This window comes from Paralichthys olivaceus, chromosome 1 (genome assembly GCF_024713975.1).
Source record: "Paralichthys olivaceus isolate ysfri-2021 chromosome 1, ASM2471397v2, whole genome shotgun sequence".
NCBI classification, from domain to species: domain Eukaryota; kingdom Metazoa; phylum Chordata; class Actinopteri; order Pleuronectiformes; family Paralichthyidae; genus Paralichthys; species Paralichthys olivaceus.
Genome location: NC_091093.1, coordinates 30,009,013 through 30,025,368, shown reverse-complemented (window position 1 = coordinate 30,025,368; position 16,356 = coordinate 30,009,013). Strand labels below are relative to the sequence as shown.

At 42.6% G+C, this 16,356-nt stretch overlaps 1 protein-coding gene across 3 annotated transcripts in view; it reads right to left on the bottom strand.

Moving 5' to 3' along the window:
* The window catches only part of LOC109641292 (forkhead box protein B1-like), a 49,041-nt gene that overhangs the window by 18,864 nt on the left and 13,821 nt on the right, over positions 1-16,356 (bottom strand). The window contains exons 3-4 of one of the 3 annotated variants that reach the window (XM_069530236.1): positions 9,600-9,791; positions 9,384-9,432 (exon numbers count right to left, since the gene is read on the bottom strand). The gene's annotated coding sequence lies outside the window, so the exon portion shown is untranslated. Of the gene's footprint in view, positions 1-4,423; positions 4,515-9,383; positions 9,433-9,599; positions 9,792-16,356 lie in introns of those variants that run through there. The other 2 variants (XM_069530253.1, XM_069530246.1) reach the window with 2 other exon arrangements.

The following is a 16,356-nucleotide window of genomic DNA, read 5'->3' as shown; positions in this document are numbered from 1 at the left end:
ATATTTTATAATAGTGAAGGCAGCACATGAAAATCACTGCACTTCTAATGAGCACTAACAATAGAGAAGTGTGGAGTCGACCAGATGAACGGTTTGTGAGACGCATGTCCACGTGCCATGTCCACACAGACGGACATGTGGGATCAGCAGCTGTTTCCTGAAAGAATCTTTTAACCTCCACACGTCGACTCGCTTCAGTCGCTGCTTTATTTGCTCTGTTGTCTCTCACTTCGTCTCCTCTAATCAACTAACGGAGCTCTGTTGTTTTTCGGTTTTCCGCAGGCTGAAAACTACTCGACGTCTTTCTCTGCACATGAAATATTCATGAAGCTTCTTCTGTGACTCAAGTGTCAACAGAGTATTTGTTCTTTAACGACGACGATATGACAAATATTTAAAACACGTGTTTACAAGGAAAATGTTTCACTGTCAGGAGGAATGCAGGGGATGGATGGATGGATGATGGATGGATGGATGGACGGATAGATAGAGAGAGAGAGATGGATAAAGAGATGGATAAAAGTGAAACGACTAAAAACAGATTCATGTCATAAACTGTTCAGCGAGTCTGTGGATCAATATGTTACGATTCAGAGATGCGACTTATTTCAGTGTCCAGTAAAGCGAGTGGGCGTGTTGATGATGTTTCTAAACACGTGACGTACATGTCACTGGAACAGTATAAAAAGAGTCATACATGTAGAAGAAGACCAAACTCTGCTGCTGCCTCACATGTGAGGAGGTTTTCCAGAGTTCATGTCTGAAAACAGCTTCAGTCTCCTCTCTCCCGTCGTTCAGTCTAAACTGTTGCTGCAGGAAATAAATAAAATCTCCGACGTCACGCCAACTTATAAATATTAGAGGAAGATCTTAACCTTTGTTCATTGGTTTCCTGTGTTATTGAACACATCGCGACCTCTCAGCTTCGTCCCGTGACCTCTGCAGGGAGCGAGCAGGTAAACGTCTGTTTCAGACCGAGCGGCGCGGCGTGCTGTTGACTTCATCACTGAGAACAAACAGCACTTTAGGAAACGAGGCGGCGTCTCTGATGAATCTGCCCCCGCGTCCAGACGGCTCATTGTGGCGGCGCTGGCCCGGCGTTATGGCCGCCATCATCAGATTAATAACCTCCACTCTGGACCGGTGCGGCGATTCAGCCACGGGTTAATTAAACATTTACATATAGATGCTCGCCTATCTGTTGTAGCAGGACGTAATTTATACCATCAATATGCACTTTAATCAGAAGCTGCGGGGGGGCGTATGTTGGCGTGCTCCGTGCTAATTGGCACCATGCTGGCTGCTGTTTTGGAGCTCAGAGACAAAGTGAGTTCACACTCGACTCTCAGCGTTTCCTCTCTAATGTGCTGCTCTTTCCTTGACTTCCTCCAGATCTGTGCTCTTATTCTGACGGGACTCTCTTCATCGCCCACATGGCCCCTGAATGAACCAAAACACGGCTCCTTTAATGCGCTAAATGTCCTTAATTTCTTCATTAAATCCAGATGAATTCTTTATTAAGCAGCGGCGGAGTTAAGGCGGAATATCGAAACGTTTGTAAGGGATTTCTTTATGTAGCTTCTATTAATTAAGGGATTTTCTTGTGGTTATTAATGTGAATGAGCCCCGACTGCTTTGATAATTAAAACTATTCAGTTACTTTAACGAGTCTGTTTATAGTTTTATTTAACCTCCGTGAGAGAAATAACTGATTTCATCATGAGGACACTTCAGCTTCAGTTATTAGATTCACTGTCACACTGAGTTTTATTAAATATGATTCATTTATATTTTTTAATCTGTGGGTCCATCTCTTTTATCTCAAAGGGAACATGCAGGATTTTACATCTCTTTATCTCCGTGTCTTTTCTTAGAGTTTTAATAGCATCAACATCATTTTTTTTCAAAGTTTCCACAGTAAAACTGCTCTTAATGCAAATTGGCCCCGTTCAGCTGCTTTCAGACTGAACTCGGAATCATCCTCAAACGTTCTTTAGTTTGTGTATTAATGTGTGAACGCAAATGTCCGAGTCAGAGGCTCCAGAGAACATCTCCGGACAGCTTCCCTCGTAAAAACACTGCAGAGAGTCTGAACGAGTGGACATGAGAACACAGGAGGAGATCCTCCGCAGGATTCACCGCCAGTAAGTTGTTGTGTTGATGACGCTTCTAATACAGGACGGACGCAGAAATCCAAAAATCAAAAATACATGTCCCTCAGTGAAAAAGTGGAGCGACACACGAAGAAGACACAGACGAAGAAGACAAGAGAGTTTTTGTTGATAAGAGCTGACGCTCTAACGTGACCTTGGAATGAATACGTCACATCCTGCCTCTGCCTGCTGCTCCACCCATCACCTGAACTCCCTGTGCAGAAAATACTTAAAGCAGTTTAGTACAAGTACCTCAAACTGTACTTGTGCCGGTAGTCGAGTCCAGAGATGGAGCAGAACTAAGTACATTTCATCTCAAGTTACTTAAGTGTGTGTGTGTGTGTGTGTGTGTGTGTGTGTGAGCTCCTGGAACAATGAAGATAATTCAGATTTAAAGCTCCTGTGTTCGTCCCTCCACAGTCTGCTGCCTCCATCACTCCCTGGAGGAGGAGTCCCGACAAACAAAACTAAACAACACCCCCCAACACACACACACACACACACACCTTCATCTCCTCGCCACTCCTCCACCGGGACCCGAAAACAAACACATCAACTCCTCCACACAAACTTTTAAATCACACTCGTAATGTGAAGGAGCCGAGCAGGAAGAGAAACACACAAATAAATAAAACACATAAAGTGCGTGAACACTTTTTTAAACCTGCGGAGAACTGAGATCATTTCTGTGACGTGAGCCGTTTTGTCCAGATTTGATCACAACGGAAAACCACCGGTATTTTCACAGTGTAGTATCAGTACTTTTAATTGAGTACAGGATGTGAGTACTTGTAAAAATGTATTTCCTAAACACACAAACCGACAAATACAGTCAAGAGTTTATCATGTAAATGTAGAACTAAGAGAAAATGACTCACAATAGTGAACTTTGAATTCGTAACAAAGACTGAATGAAGATAACCGCACATATGTTTGGCAGCAGTGGTCCTCCGTACGGGTCAATACAAACCCAACAGTCAAACTTTGTTCCTCCAGTAAACAACCTCAGGAGACAAACTGCTTGAGAAGCTGCTTGCTGTTAATTTATGGAGCTCAACAGATATTTAATGTAGCATGTTATGGTACTTGGGCTTTTATTACTGCTCTTAATTGCTTTTTTGTCCTTTGTTTTCTTTACAGAGTCGTCAGCAGGAAACACCCTCCGCAAATATTCAAGTGAGGATTCAGCGTCACTGCTGGACGGACGGAGGACGGAGAATCACGTCAGCGGAGACGAAGGAGAATAAACATTATTAGTGCGGTTTAAAGCAACACTATGTGAGTTTTACTGAGCAACAGCGCCCCCTGCAGCCACTCTTGGTATTTCATTCTGTTGCCCGTGTCCGAGCGATGATGTGGTGTTTATGTAGAGAAAAAAACGAATCTGGAGCTTTGACTGTTTCGTCACCGACAGAACTGAAACACGACTGATATTACCCATGATGCTCTGCTTCCTGAACCAGAAGAGCTGCTGCTTTAGCAAATCCACCAAACTCTGTTCAGAATTCTTCATATTTTAAAGCTTCCTGCTGATTATTGGAGATAAACTCTGGTTGTTAATAACTTCTGGTGTTTTTAACTGATCTACAGTTCAGCTTCTCTTCAACCTGCCGCAGCTGAATGGGAGGATTGACTCTCGGGGTGAGGAGTGGGAACAAAAGAGGGAATTTTCTCCATATTCACAATCACTCAACCATCAAACGCATTTTAATCAAACTGCTGTTTTAACATTTAAAAGTTGAACAGGGTTAATTTATTTATAAAGTATTTGGGGGCGTTTATATTATTTGATATTCGCTGAGGAAGAAAATGTAGGAAACATGTTTTTGATGGTTTGTTAATCTTGTTCATCATCTTTGAACTTCAGGTTAAACTCTGACTTTTCAGTGTAAAATCACCATGGTAACTGACGCTGAAAACTTGTGACCAATCAGACGAGTTTAAAACCAGGGTCGTCTTTCAACAAGAACAAAACGAGCAGAAATAAAAACTCGTGTCTTTTATTACAAAATGAAAAACTCTCACGGTTCCATCCTCTGTGGCAACAAAACCTCGACCTTAATTTTTCGACTCCCAGGGTGCATTTTGGCACGAAACGTCCACTCACAGAGCTTAAAATGTTATTTTATGAACCATAAACAGAAGCAAGAATCTAAATATGATGATGACGCTGCAGCTTTCATTCAGACTGAAGGCAGGCGGGTGGGGGGTGGGGGTGTCTCTGTGGTGTTGTTTGTCACACTCAGCTTTAATTAAGATTAATTGTGTACCTGTGAGGAGTCCTCCGGCAGTGTTTAGCCTGGACGCCGCTGGATAAATGCTGTCACACTGCGACGGCTCCACTTGTCAGTTTTTTTGAGGCTGAAATTATAAAAACAGTAAACAGATTATTTTGTGGTTATATGTTAATATGATCATTAGAAGAATCTTCGAATTGCCTTAGAGGCAAACTGTGACTTTTGAATATTCTACAAATAAATTTGATTGATTTGATTGATTGAGTCGTCTTATTGCACAATACATTTTTAATTAATATATGATGATAAAAGCAGATATTTGAATACGTCATTGTTTGTTCTCTTTAGATCATGTGATTTAAAGACAATCACATGATCTGTGCATCAGCTGATCACAGGAGCTGATCAAAGGAGCTGATCAAAGGAGCTGATCACAGGAGCTGATCACAGGAGCTGATCACAGTCATTGAGCTTCTGTTCATGAGTTTACTTCTCGTCTAATAATTCTGGGAAGTGCGGTTCCAAAAATATTAAGTATGAGACAGTAAAATAATAAATACATGTAAATATAATATAAAGTCTATTTGATTTTAAAGAAAATGAATTAAATATTTTTTGCATCATATAACATTATATTTTTTATCCTTCGACAAAAGCACTGAACTTGTTTTTCTCGATAAATCAGGACGTTTCTTGCGTCTCCCTCCCCTGAGTGAGCCGTCATTTCCCATTGAGAGTAAACGGGTGGGCGATGGAACATTTCCCATGAGTCCGTCTGTCTGTCACGGATGGAGCGGCGGCTCTCGGCAGACCCGTCCCATCTTAATCTGTTCTGCATGCTAAGCAGAGGAGCCCCCCCCCCCCACTTCAGATTGTTATAAATGCTGTTTATGGTCTTGCTATGACAACTGTGAAGGGCACGGCGCAGGATTTATCACAGGATTATCTCCTCAACCAATGAATAGATGGGACGGGTTGTAAATGACCCTGCAGGGTAATAAAAGGAGACGCTGCTCTGCCGGGACAATAAGAGGAGGAGGACGTATTATTATTAATAATAATAATAATAATAATAATAATACCACAGATAGACTCACTTTAATTCACTCCTGTTGGTTTTTCTTCTTTTCTTTATGTTTTTATTGATTCTAAAGAAATGTTGGGACAAGGGAAGACGTGGAAATTAAAAACAAGTCAACACAGACTGAGAGGCTGTTATAAATGAAAATTAATATATGTCACATTTACTAGAGAGTGAAATCAAAACACTTTGTCAAGATTTATTAAGTCCAAAACAAAAATATGATTTGATCCATTGTGCATATGGTAGATTGAAGTTCTTTCAAATCTATCATTTATATTATTTTATCTATAAATATAAATTATTTAATTGATTTTGGATTCTGTTTTTATTTGTTTCCCAGTGCACCGCTGCTTTTTTTGTGTTTCCCTTCATAGAATCAATAACTTTGATCTTATCTCCGTGCAGTCGGATGACAGATGAAATGTTTCTGGTCGAGTCCAGAGAGAATCACAGCTTCACACTGTTCTGTTTTATTATGTTTGGTTGTTTGTTTTCTTTAACTTGTCACCATCAGTGTATCCGGTGAAAAACTAAATCCACAAACCATTAATCAATGTTCACAGATGTGATAAGAACCTTCAGGTAATCGGATCGTCTGAGGAGCAGTTGTCCGTCGGTATGTGATTGGTCCCTGATGTGGTGGAGGTGGATAATGCAGAGTCAGCGTCAGTCGCTCTGTTCATTCACAGTGTGGAAGTGAAACGTCGCTGAGACTCCTCTCTGGAAAATAGGTCAGGACAACACAGCGCTGTCTCCTGCCAAATGTCCAACATCTTAATGAGCCAAGAAAAGAGTCCCGTGTTTGACTTGGTATCCCGAGCATATGGCGGCTGGAAGGCGTGGCCCCACAGTCCCCCAATACTAACGTCCCCCGGCCCCCGAGAGCCCCGGGGTGTCAGTTTTTAGGGTTCTGCCACAACAAAGACAGCAGGACTGCCAGTCACATGTGAACCGCTCTGTTAAACTGGGTTCAAGTCCACACATGCAAACACCAAAACCTGCCAACCCAGAGGCCATGGCAACACTTCAGACCTCTGAGAGAAAATCACTTCACCACCACGTCCACCAATCACAGGCGATGCCAAGATTTCACCGCTGGCAGCAGTTTCTGTGACTTTATCCACATTTACAACTCTGCTCTCTTTTCTTTCACAGTGCACATCGATACATCTACAGCATTTAAGAACCAACCAGAGAACCACAGAACCAGCCAGAGAACCCAAGAACCAGCCAGAGAACCCAAGAACCAGCCAGAGAACCCAAGAACCCGCCAGAGAACCCACGAACCAACCAGAGAACCCAAGAACTGACTAGAGGTGTCTCTAGAATCTCCTCAAGGAGCCTTTGTGTCTATTTATGAGTGCTATACAAATTAAGTTCATATTCAAAGTCTAACGGGAAACCAACGTCTGCTCAAATGTGATTGGTCAAACTAGAAACAGAAACTAATCAGCTTCCGGTCTTACTGATAACACTAAAATAATAGTTCATGAACGGGTGAGCAGTGATTGGCAGATACAATGAAGTTTATATTTATATAGTGTTTATTGTGCAGTTGGTCTTTTCACTATGTATCTCAGTGTTGCCTTTACTATGAGTGGACTGAAGTAAAATAATAAATCTGAAACCAAATGAGAAAAGTGTATATATATGTATAAATAAATATATATATATATATATATGTGTGAACAGAAGTGTGAGATGTAAACTGCAGATTAAACAGACAGACTGTAAACCTGCAGCCGTGCAGAGAAACAATGCAGCTTCTCCCTGGAGGCTGCAGCCTAATCCCAGAAAACACTTAAACCCCCCATTAAATATTTAATGAGCACAAAGAGGGAAGAGACTGTAACGTGAATAAAACAGAGTCGGCGGCAGCAGAGATGGGACGTCCCACGAGACCCAGACAAATGTTCAGAGTGTGACAGCGGGCAGACAGGGGGCGCTGCAGGAGCAACGTTAGGGAAGTGGAGTGATGGTGAAGCTTTGTGTCGGTTTGACAACTCACATTTCACAACATCTTTTTTTCTTATGACACTGAGACACTAGAAACTCCCCATCATCAAAATCAAGAGCAGGAGTGTAAAGTACACATGTTTTTATTTGAATATCTTCATCAAGAGGTTTTTAAACTCTTTCAGCCAAAGAATAAATAAAGATGGATGTTCATTACACGACAAAGTGAAGCCAAAGCATTCGGATCGCCCCCTGGTGGCTGGCTTCAGTACAGGTCAGCAGAAGATTTGGTAACTTTTCTACAAATCAATTGTGTGATAATTACAGGTGATGGATCTTTGTGAGATCATGGCGTCGACATTTTCTTTAAAGAAATGATTCCTGGTGAAAAGTGTCTGGCTGAGGTGGAGCTTTACATGTTATGATGTCATGGCACTTACCTCTGGATCGTGTGGTTTAAATCCTGCAGCTCCACATGGTCCATCTTACTTTCACGCGTTTGGAGGCGACGCGTGCTTCCCCGTGTCACACGCTGAATGCTTTATAGCCGACAGTAAAACATTTTAGTGCCACAGAAATTGGGCTGTTATTAAAATAGCGGGTCCGTATCTGTCACAGGGAGACGTACAGTTATCTTTTTGTGACGCCGAGACATATTTTATCATAATCTGCCGAGGCCGAGCGGGGCCTTGTACACATCATTGGCTTTTCCTGCTCGGTTAGACTGTGAAGGTCAGAGTTCCCGCAGCCTTTTATGGCTGTTTAACTTTTAAGAATGATTGTGAGGCAGCAGCCGAGCCCATTTATTTTCACCTCCGTCAGTCAGTCGGCCGTCGACCGGAGCGCGTCTGGGTGTCATATTCCCCACAGTCTGTCATGTTTGGTACGAAAAGGAGGAGAATAAATAAAAAACATAATAAGATCTCCGTCCCATCAATCAGTCCGTCCCCAGAATGTCTCCGAGCAGGTGTGATTCAGGGTGAAGGAAATTTAGGGAAATCGTTTGGATCGTTTCGTTACAATCTGATGTTCACGAGCAAATTCAACACAGACTCTGATGACTGAAACTGAAAAGTATGTAAAGGAGAGAAACAACACTGTGTATGGAAACAACTGCAGTCTTTTCTTTATCTCATGAAAAATAATCATGTTCACAAATTTTAGTTTACTAAATTCTCATCTGAGAAATAAGGAGCAAGATTCAAGATCGAGCCAAGACAAATGTCATATATTGAGTTTTCTTCTGGGTCTTAATTCTACCTTAAGAATCTCATTGTTTGAGACAAATAAAGATGAGTGGAAATATGAGCAGTTTAAGATCTGATATCTAGTGAAGTGTTCATTTTGAGTATCGTTAGTGGCCATTGTCATAAATCTTGAATAAACAGACAGATCATTTCACTGCAGGTGAAGCAGGTAGGATGAACACAAAGTTTTGTCACTTCACTCTGCATCGTAGACTGTTTATAAAAATCTCTGCCCACAAACAACAAAAAGTGACGACTCACTAATGACGAGGAAGAATTCTGAAGTATCAACACAGGACAAGAGAACACAACCTTACACACACACACACACACACACACACACACAACAGGGACTGAACTAGTCGAACGTAAAATGAGATCCTAGTTTAAATTCTCTGAATATTTTTCTGTTTATGCAGCTCACTCAGTGAAATCAGGTTTGTTCTCGGATGAAAACACTTTTAGCTGCTGATGTGTCTGACACAGGAAGTGATGTCACAGTTTACAGGTGTGTTCTGACTACGACCTGAATAAAACGACCGTGTGATGGGATCAGTCATCGTTCGTTTTATTACGTTATATTATCTAAAGGCATAGAGCATTATTTGCACTTTAGTTGGTAAAACACACAGGTCTGGTTCTTAGGTTTCCTGACAGGTCACAAACTGTTCCCTGTGGACGGTGAGTGAACAATGTGAACACTTACTGAGCTGCGGCCTCCGCACACACAGATACGAGTGTCGGGTAGTTTCGACCTGAAAGACAAAAAGGGGACATTGTCATTGTCTAACAACACTCGACAGCTTTTACACTCACGCTTGAAATTTGTTTGGAAGTCCTCGAGGGTAAAAAGCTGCCGGAGAGAAAAGACCTGCGGCTGCGAATAGTCTCACCCTCCCCAAAAGCCAAGAAGAAGAATTACCCCGGCATGGAGAACATGGAGCGTGTGTGGTCCCTTCAGTCGCCAGGCGATGTGGTGGGGAAGCTGTCAGCCGGCTGGACGGTGGCTGAATCCCGGCGAGCGGAGCAGGAGGAGGAGGAGGGCGAGGCATTCTTCAGCCCTGACACTCTCATTGAGAGTCGGGGCAGCCGTGAAATAAAAGCTGCGAGGAGGCTGAAAGAAAGAAAAGACAGCTCCGGTAGTTTATTTTGTCGAAACAAAACGTGAGTTCCACTTGTGGAAGAAAGTGATTGAACCGTGTTTTGTGTCGAGCTGAATGAGTGCGAGCAAATACGGCTGGAAGAGCTCTGTTAGTTTTACTGATTTAAAGTGTGAAGAGTGTAAAGAAAAGTGAACTGAACTTCAGAGCAGACGAGAGCCGAGGGGCCACTGAGATCATTTCCCAACATTCAACATTTCCTCCTCACGGACACATAACGCACCAACGTCACTGAACACATTTTTAATGGAACAAGTGAGAGAAATGAGACCCTCGTTCTGTTGTTTCAACTTTCAGCTGCCTTCATGAACTGAACTCCAGATAATCTGCTGAAATGCTCTGGAGGTTCTGTGTGTGAGAACAAAAACCTCCAAATCAGTTGCTGCAAAATTAGCCTGAAGTTGTTCTTGCCCACCTGGAGAATACAACAAGAAAATCAAGATCGAGAAAGTTTAGGTTTTATTTATCACATGACTTTGTAATGTTTGAGCCTTTTGCACTTATTCATACTTGTATATTTAAGGTAAATATACTTGAAACTGCATTCAGTTATACCGTCAAAAACCCAAACTACACCAAACTTTAGCAGTATGTGAGAACAGAGACGTCTGTGGACATCGTGGACGTGTTGATGAGGTTTCTAGAACACAAATATCTCAGGATGAAGAAGAGGAGCCGTACACGAAGACGAAGACGTCAACTTGGAAAGACGAGGAGATTCCAGAGCTTTTGGTGATAAGAAGAAATTTAGACGTCATGTCCAGCCTCCTGCTGCTCCACCCTCACTTGAAGGCTCCGGAGACTTTTCAGCTGTTAACGCATCTGACTGGAGAACCTCCGCTTCATAGGTGAAAGACAAGTTCAGCAGAAAGTCTGGACCCACATGTGCAAACATTCTTGGTTTTAGCGGCTCTTAAAACCCTGAGTAGATTGGACGCAGGATTATCTGAAGCACAGTTGAGACCTTTTAAAACTAAAATGCAGTTTTGTGGAAGTTGCCTTCGGTGTTTATCTATTTCAGGTGTTACGATAACAAGTGCTTGAAGCCACTAAACAGGAAGAACGCACCACAACACCTCAAATCGACAAGCATCAAATTTTAAATGTCGACTTCTGTCATTGTCAAAATCACTTCTGTTGTTTTTGTGTCAAACATCATCCAGAGCAGGTTCGAGATGTTCTAGTGTTTAAAGCTCTTGTTTCAATCTCACCTTTAAAAAGACGGCGTCATTAAAAAGCTACACTCAGGCCATTTGAATGCAAACGGTCACATTGAAAAGAGTCTGACGAGTGCATTAAGAGGAATCAGTGGTGAATCAGTTGTTAAGAGAAACACAATGGTCTCTGTTTTCTCTCCTCCCTCTTTCTTTTCTCTCTCCACTCTGCCTTTCAGCCTCCTTTCACTTCTTCTTCCCTCCCTCCGTCCCTCCCCTCGTCCCGGCTCGGCCTCAGCACAGAGAAAAGACCCTGAATTGGGTCTAATCTTCTCCGTGTAACTGAGAATGTGATTGTGTGCGGCCTCAGATCGTCCTCCTCGCCTGATGAAAGGACTCCAGGTGCAGGATGGGGGTCATAAAAACAGACAAAAACAAACTGCAGAAAGAAGGAAGGAGGCCGGAGCTTTGATGGAGCTCGTCGGCTGCTGCCCCCAAAACACCATCACCACCGTCCCACCTCAAACCATCAGCGCCTGGATACCTGACGAGGGAGGTCAGCGGACACACAATAAGACACAACATTACAAATACTGGTTTACTACAGACTTACATAATCAACTTAATACTTGTAATTACTTTTTTAAGATCTCAAAGAAAACTGTGTAAATCCTTGATGTATCATCTTTTTCTGGAAAAGATCGGATAGACAGATATTGAGGATAAAGAGCGGCTTCGTCAGAGGACAGGCAAACCGATCGCTAACCTGCGAGGGAACTCTGACCTGTCGACCCGCACGTTTCTCAGAAACAAACCTCAAAGCAGCCGTGAGCGGTAATCGAACTTCAAAGTCGACAGAAATGCTGCTGATTGGTTCTGTCAGAAACAAGAATGACTGATGTGTCTCGCTGGGATCTGATTGGACGTTTAATCGCTTGAAATTTTAGTTCCAGTTGTTTTGTTTGAGGAGTGAAACACGAGAGGTGACAGAGAAGAGATTTAAAGTTGAAGAGTGAAAGTCAGTTTGACTTTGACTCAGAGACAAATACAAACAAACGTCTGTCTGTGTGTAGAACACATATATATATATAACATATAATAACATCAGTTCAGGGAATCATTCAAACCACACACATGAACAGTAATAAAGAAAAGTTCGTTTCGGTTGATGAAACCATAACATCTATAAAATCGGATAAGCAGATAAACCAGGTAGGATGAACACAAACCGGCTGAGAAACATTTTGTCATCACTGTTTTGACAACAACACGTATTAGTTTCGGTCGAGTGAATCGGGACGAGACGTGATTCAGGTCTAAAATATCAAAACAATTAAAGTTAAATATCAGCTGGCGTCCAGCGTCGACGTTGTTGAGCTGTAATTAATCACGAGGTCCTCGCTGTCGTTAGCGACCGTTAATTAGAGACTTCAGGGAGACGTGTGACAGCGTCGGGCCTCTCTCTCGCCAAAACGTTAATTAACCAACATTCTCTTCACCACAGACGAGTGTGTGGAGAGAGAACAAGGAGCAGAGAAGAAGAAGAAGACGGCGACACACAGGTGCACAGAGCGCCCCCCCGCTGTCAAACCACACGCGTTATTTACATCAGAGAATAAAATCATCAGATGATGAAACGCTGTGAAAGCAGCTGCGTGTTTTTACTGTCGTCAATGAAACATGAAGAGACGAGCGACAGAAACAGGAAGTGTCTTATTAACGGTTTCTTGAAACCGGACAATCAGCTGCCTCACAGGACAAACTAACTCCGGAGGATCAGTCGGACGGTGGTGATCTCTGTCGGTACCTGCTGACTGTCGGTCCTGAGGTGCTGATCGACCTCCTCTTCATGTGGAAGCTGCTTTTCCTGTTAAAACTCCTCCAAACCCCCCCAGGCCTGATGTGGCCTTTTCCCTCGCAGCTGCAGGAACATCGAGCTCCAGTTCTTTTCTTTCACTAAATGCTTCTTTCCTCCCAACAATCATCTACGACACCTCATCAATCTGCTCGTTTCTCCCCTCTCAGCTCTGGGCTGGTTTCTGACACCTCGGCCTCTCGCAGCGGCTTTGAAGTGTTGGCGCTGGGTGTTAGTTTATGGTCACCGGTGCAGATAAGATTCCTGAACGGGGCCGTAAATTAAACTCCTCAGCACGGACAGAAAAACTAAAGCTGGAGGCAAAAGCTCACAGAGGTTATTAAAGCTGACAGAGTCTGTTATCACCTGACACATTCTCCAAATACAAGAGAGGCTGTTTTACAACCAAACAACTGTAACCTGCAGCGTGACGCCCGAGGGCAACGTTCACTGAGCCGAGAGAAACATCACAATAAAGAACTATTAATGCAAAGATTTGTTTTTATTTCTACTGTAAAAGAAAATTCTCACATCAGACGTTTGCACTCGATGAATTAAACGGTTTAAAATAAAACATGTCACGGTTGAAAGGTTCAAAACAAACTCAGTGTGCACTGGTCACCTGACCTGCAGATTCTACAGATACAGGCTCGAACATAACGTCAGTGTTTGGTCTTCAGCCCTTTTGATTACATAAGCAAATAAGTTATAATTAAACACTGTTAATGTTATTTACATCACTACTCCAGCCCCTGTTGTGAACGTGTGTAATGTTCTCCCGCCCTGTGTTGATACAGAATTCTTCCTTGTCATTAGTGAGTCGTTCTCAAACTCTTCTACAATAAACAGTCTGTGAGTGACGTCACAAAACTTTGTGTTCATCCTTCCTGGTTTATCTGCACCGAAGATTTTATACTCATTGAATTTTCTTTGTTACTGTTCATGTCTGTGGTTTACAGATAAGTTTGACATGTGGATTATTTCAACGTTCCACAATAGAAGCTCCATAAAAAGGAATGCAACATTCTAATTGACGGTGAACAGAATTACGAAAACTGTAATTCAATATTATTTACAGTATAGTTTATAGTTTATCTCTGGGTTCATGAGTTCACTGAGGTTTGACAGCAGCGTTCAACCCACCTGACGGCTGCAGCCCCCCCCCCCCTCCATATCATCATCATCATCATCATCATGCACAGGTGCACTATGGGAGGGTGGAGCTGCCCGCCGCAAACCATTTAGAGAGCAAGGAGGGGGAGGAGGGGGGAGGTTAGTTAGTGGGCGTGTGAAAAGAAAACGACTCTAATTCATCTGCAATAAAATCCCTCCCCCGAACACCCCCCTCCCCCTCCTGTTCCCAGGCAGTGCTGTTCTCAGTAGCCCCCCCCCCCCCCCAGGACTAATTGTCAGCCTTGTGGGGGAGGAGCCTGCAGCCGCCAGCAGTTTGGTTTGTCTGTAAATGTTTTAATCCAGTTTCAAACATGTAAAACACTTTGTTGCAGTGTTTGAAAAGTGTTGTACTAATAAAGTTTATCATTATACAACTAGTATTATTATTTGGAGTTCGGAGCTGTGAGGGTCGGAGTCACAGGTGGAAGACAAACTTTGTTCAAACATGGTTTCAAGTCCTGAATGATCTTTAGTTCAGGTGTGAACCAAACAAGAGATTCAGTGAATTCAATTTAACTCGTGTTTCTTTGTGTTTTAGTGTCGACACAAAACTTCTCTTTAAAGACCTGAAAGTTTTTACTTTCAACAAAACAAAAGAGACTAAACTACAAAATAAAGGTGTTATCCACCAAAGTGTCTGAAAGAAATGATGAAAACCAACAATATAACTTACACAGAGAGAGATATTTTATTCCCAATGAAAATGTTAATTTTTTAATTCACAGATCTGTTTGTCATTTTATCTGGAGCTTTATTTTGTTTAAATTTAAATAAATCTTTTTCCAAACTTTCAAAGAAACGAAGAAGGAATCACCCGAAAAAGAAGAAAATAAATTAAACCAAACATTAAAATTTTTATTTCATATTCAGCATCAGGACAAAAAGCTTTTTATAAATTTTGTTTCTTGATGAAAACTCAGCGTCGTGTTGAACCAGGTCAGAAATCACGACTGTTTCAACAGAATCTCAGGTTTCTCCTCGTCACTGCATCATTTACGTCTCACAGGGGAAAGCCTTGTTATTTGGGTCACACATGAAATCAAACAGATTCACCTCTAGCTGAGACGGATGATTTATTCAGACGCTGGCAGCCGCCGCGCTCGGTGACAGATTGTGTTCTTGGTGATCTGCCTGACGGCGCCGAAGGGAAACCAACAGACGAGGCAGAGACACAGAGTCACAGAGTTTATGTTGGTGAAGCTCAGCTGCTGCGAGAAACACGGCGTCTTATAGTTTCTGTTTCTGAGGAAAAAGACGTGTAGATCTGGAGTTGTATTTTTATTTATTTTTTCTCCTGAGGGAGCTAGGCTAACAGTTTCCCCCTGCTTCCAGTCTTTGTGCTAAGCTACCTAAAGCTCAGAGAGATGGAACTGATTTTGCCGTGACCGGTTGAAGAAATGATCATTAACACTGAGTTTGTAAAGATTCTCAGGGAAATTCAATGATTCAGGTGTTTTTCAGTTTAGGAACTCTGTCCTGTTTGGTTCAGGCTCCGTCCACACCGACACTTTTGAAACTCATCACTGTTGCCATGGTTACGACTGACATTCCACTCGACTCTGGACTTTCCCAGCCTCTGAAGCAGAGACCTGTCGGAGCTGCTGCTCTCGTTGTGTTTGGAAAACTCAGGTTGTGTCTCAGGACGTTTTCACAGCTTCAGACTCTTCAGTTCAGTCTGAAGCTGAACATCAGGCGTGAACGGTTCCTCAGACCAGAGGAGGAGTTCTGGGCTCGGATCAAACTGAACCGTGGTTCTGTTGGTTCACAGTGAAAACACTTTGATGGACAGTTTGGACTAATCACAGGAAGCAGAGACACATTAAACCATAGAAGAAGAAGAAGAGGAAGCAGCTGCAGTCTGTGTAGTACTGAAGGTGAATTGAACTGAATAGAAAGACTACCCCCCCCCCCCAACTGACGACACAACCGACCACGTACGTGACGACGACAGGACGTACGTATATCAGACAAAATACTTCAGTGCGCTGCTTCAATTACAATTAGCAGATGGGACGTGGACAAAACTACGAGAGATGTTAAATAAACGTTTGTTATTTCAGGTCGTTCCTCTCACGCTGATGTTTGTTCACGTCGCTGATACGTTTTTTCATTTGATGAAATAAAAAACCGAGCGCAGACGTCCAGGTCGACAACCTCGCTGCTGCGTCTCCATTCCACGATCACTACGTCGCGGTCGGTCTGAATTCTGTAAAATCCTCCGTGTGTTTTCACTCGATCACTTTTAGCTCAGTAAATATTTGAGTTACTTCTGTCGAGTTTCTCTTTTCTTCTCTGAGTCAACAGCAGCAGAGTTTTCCTCTTTAAACCTCATTTGTT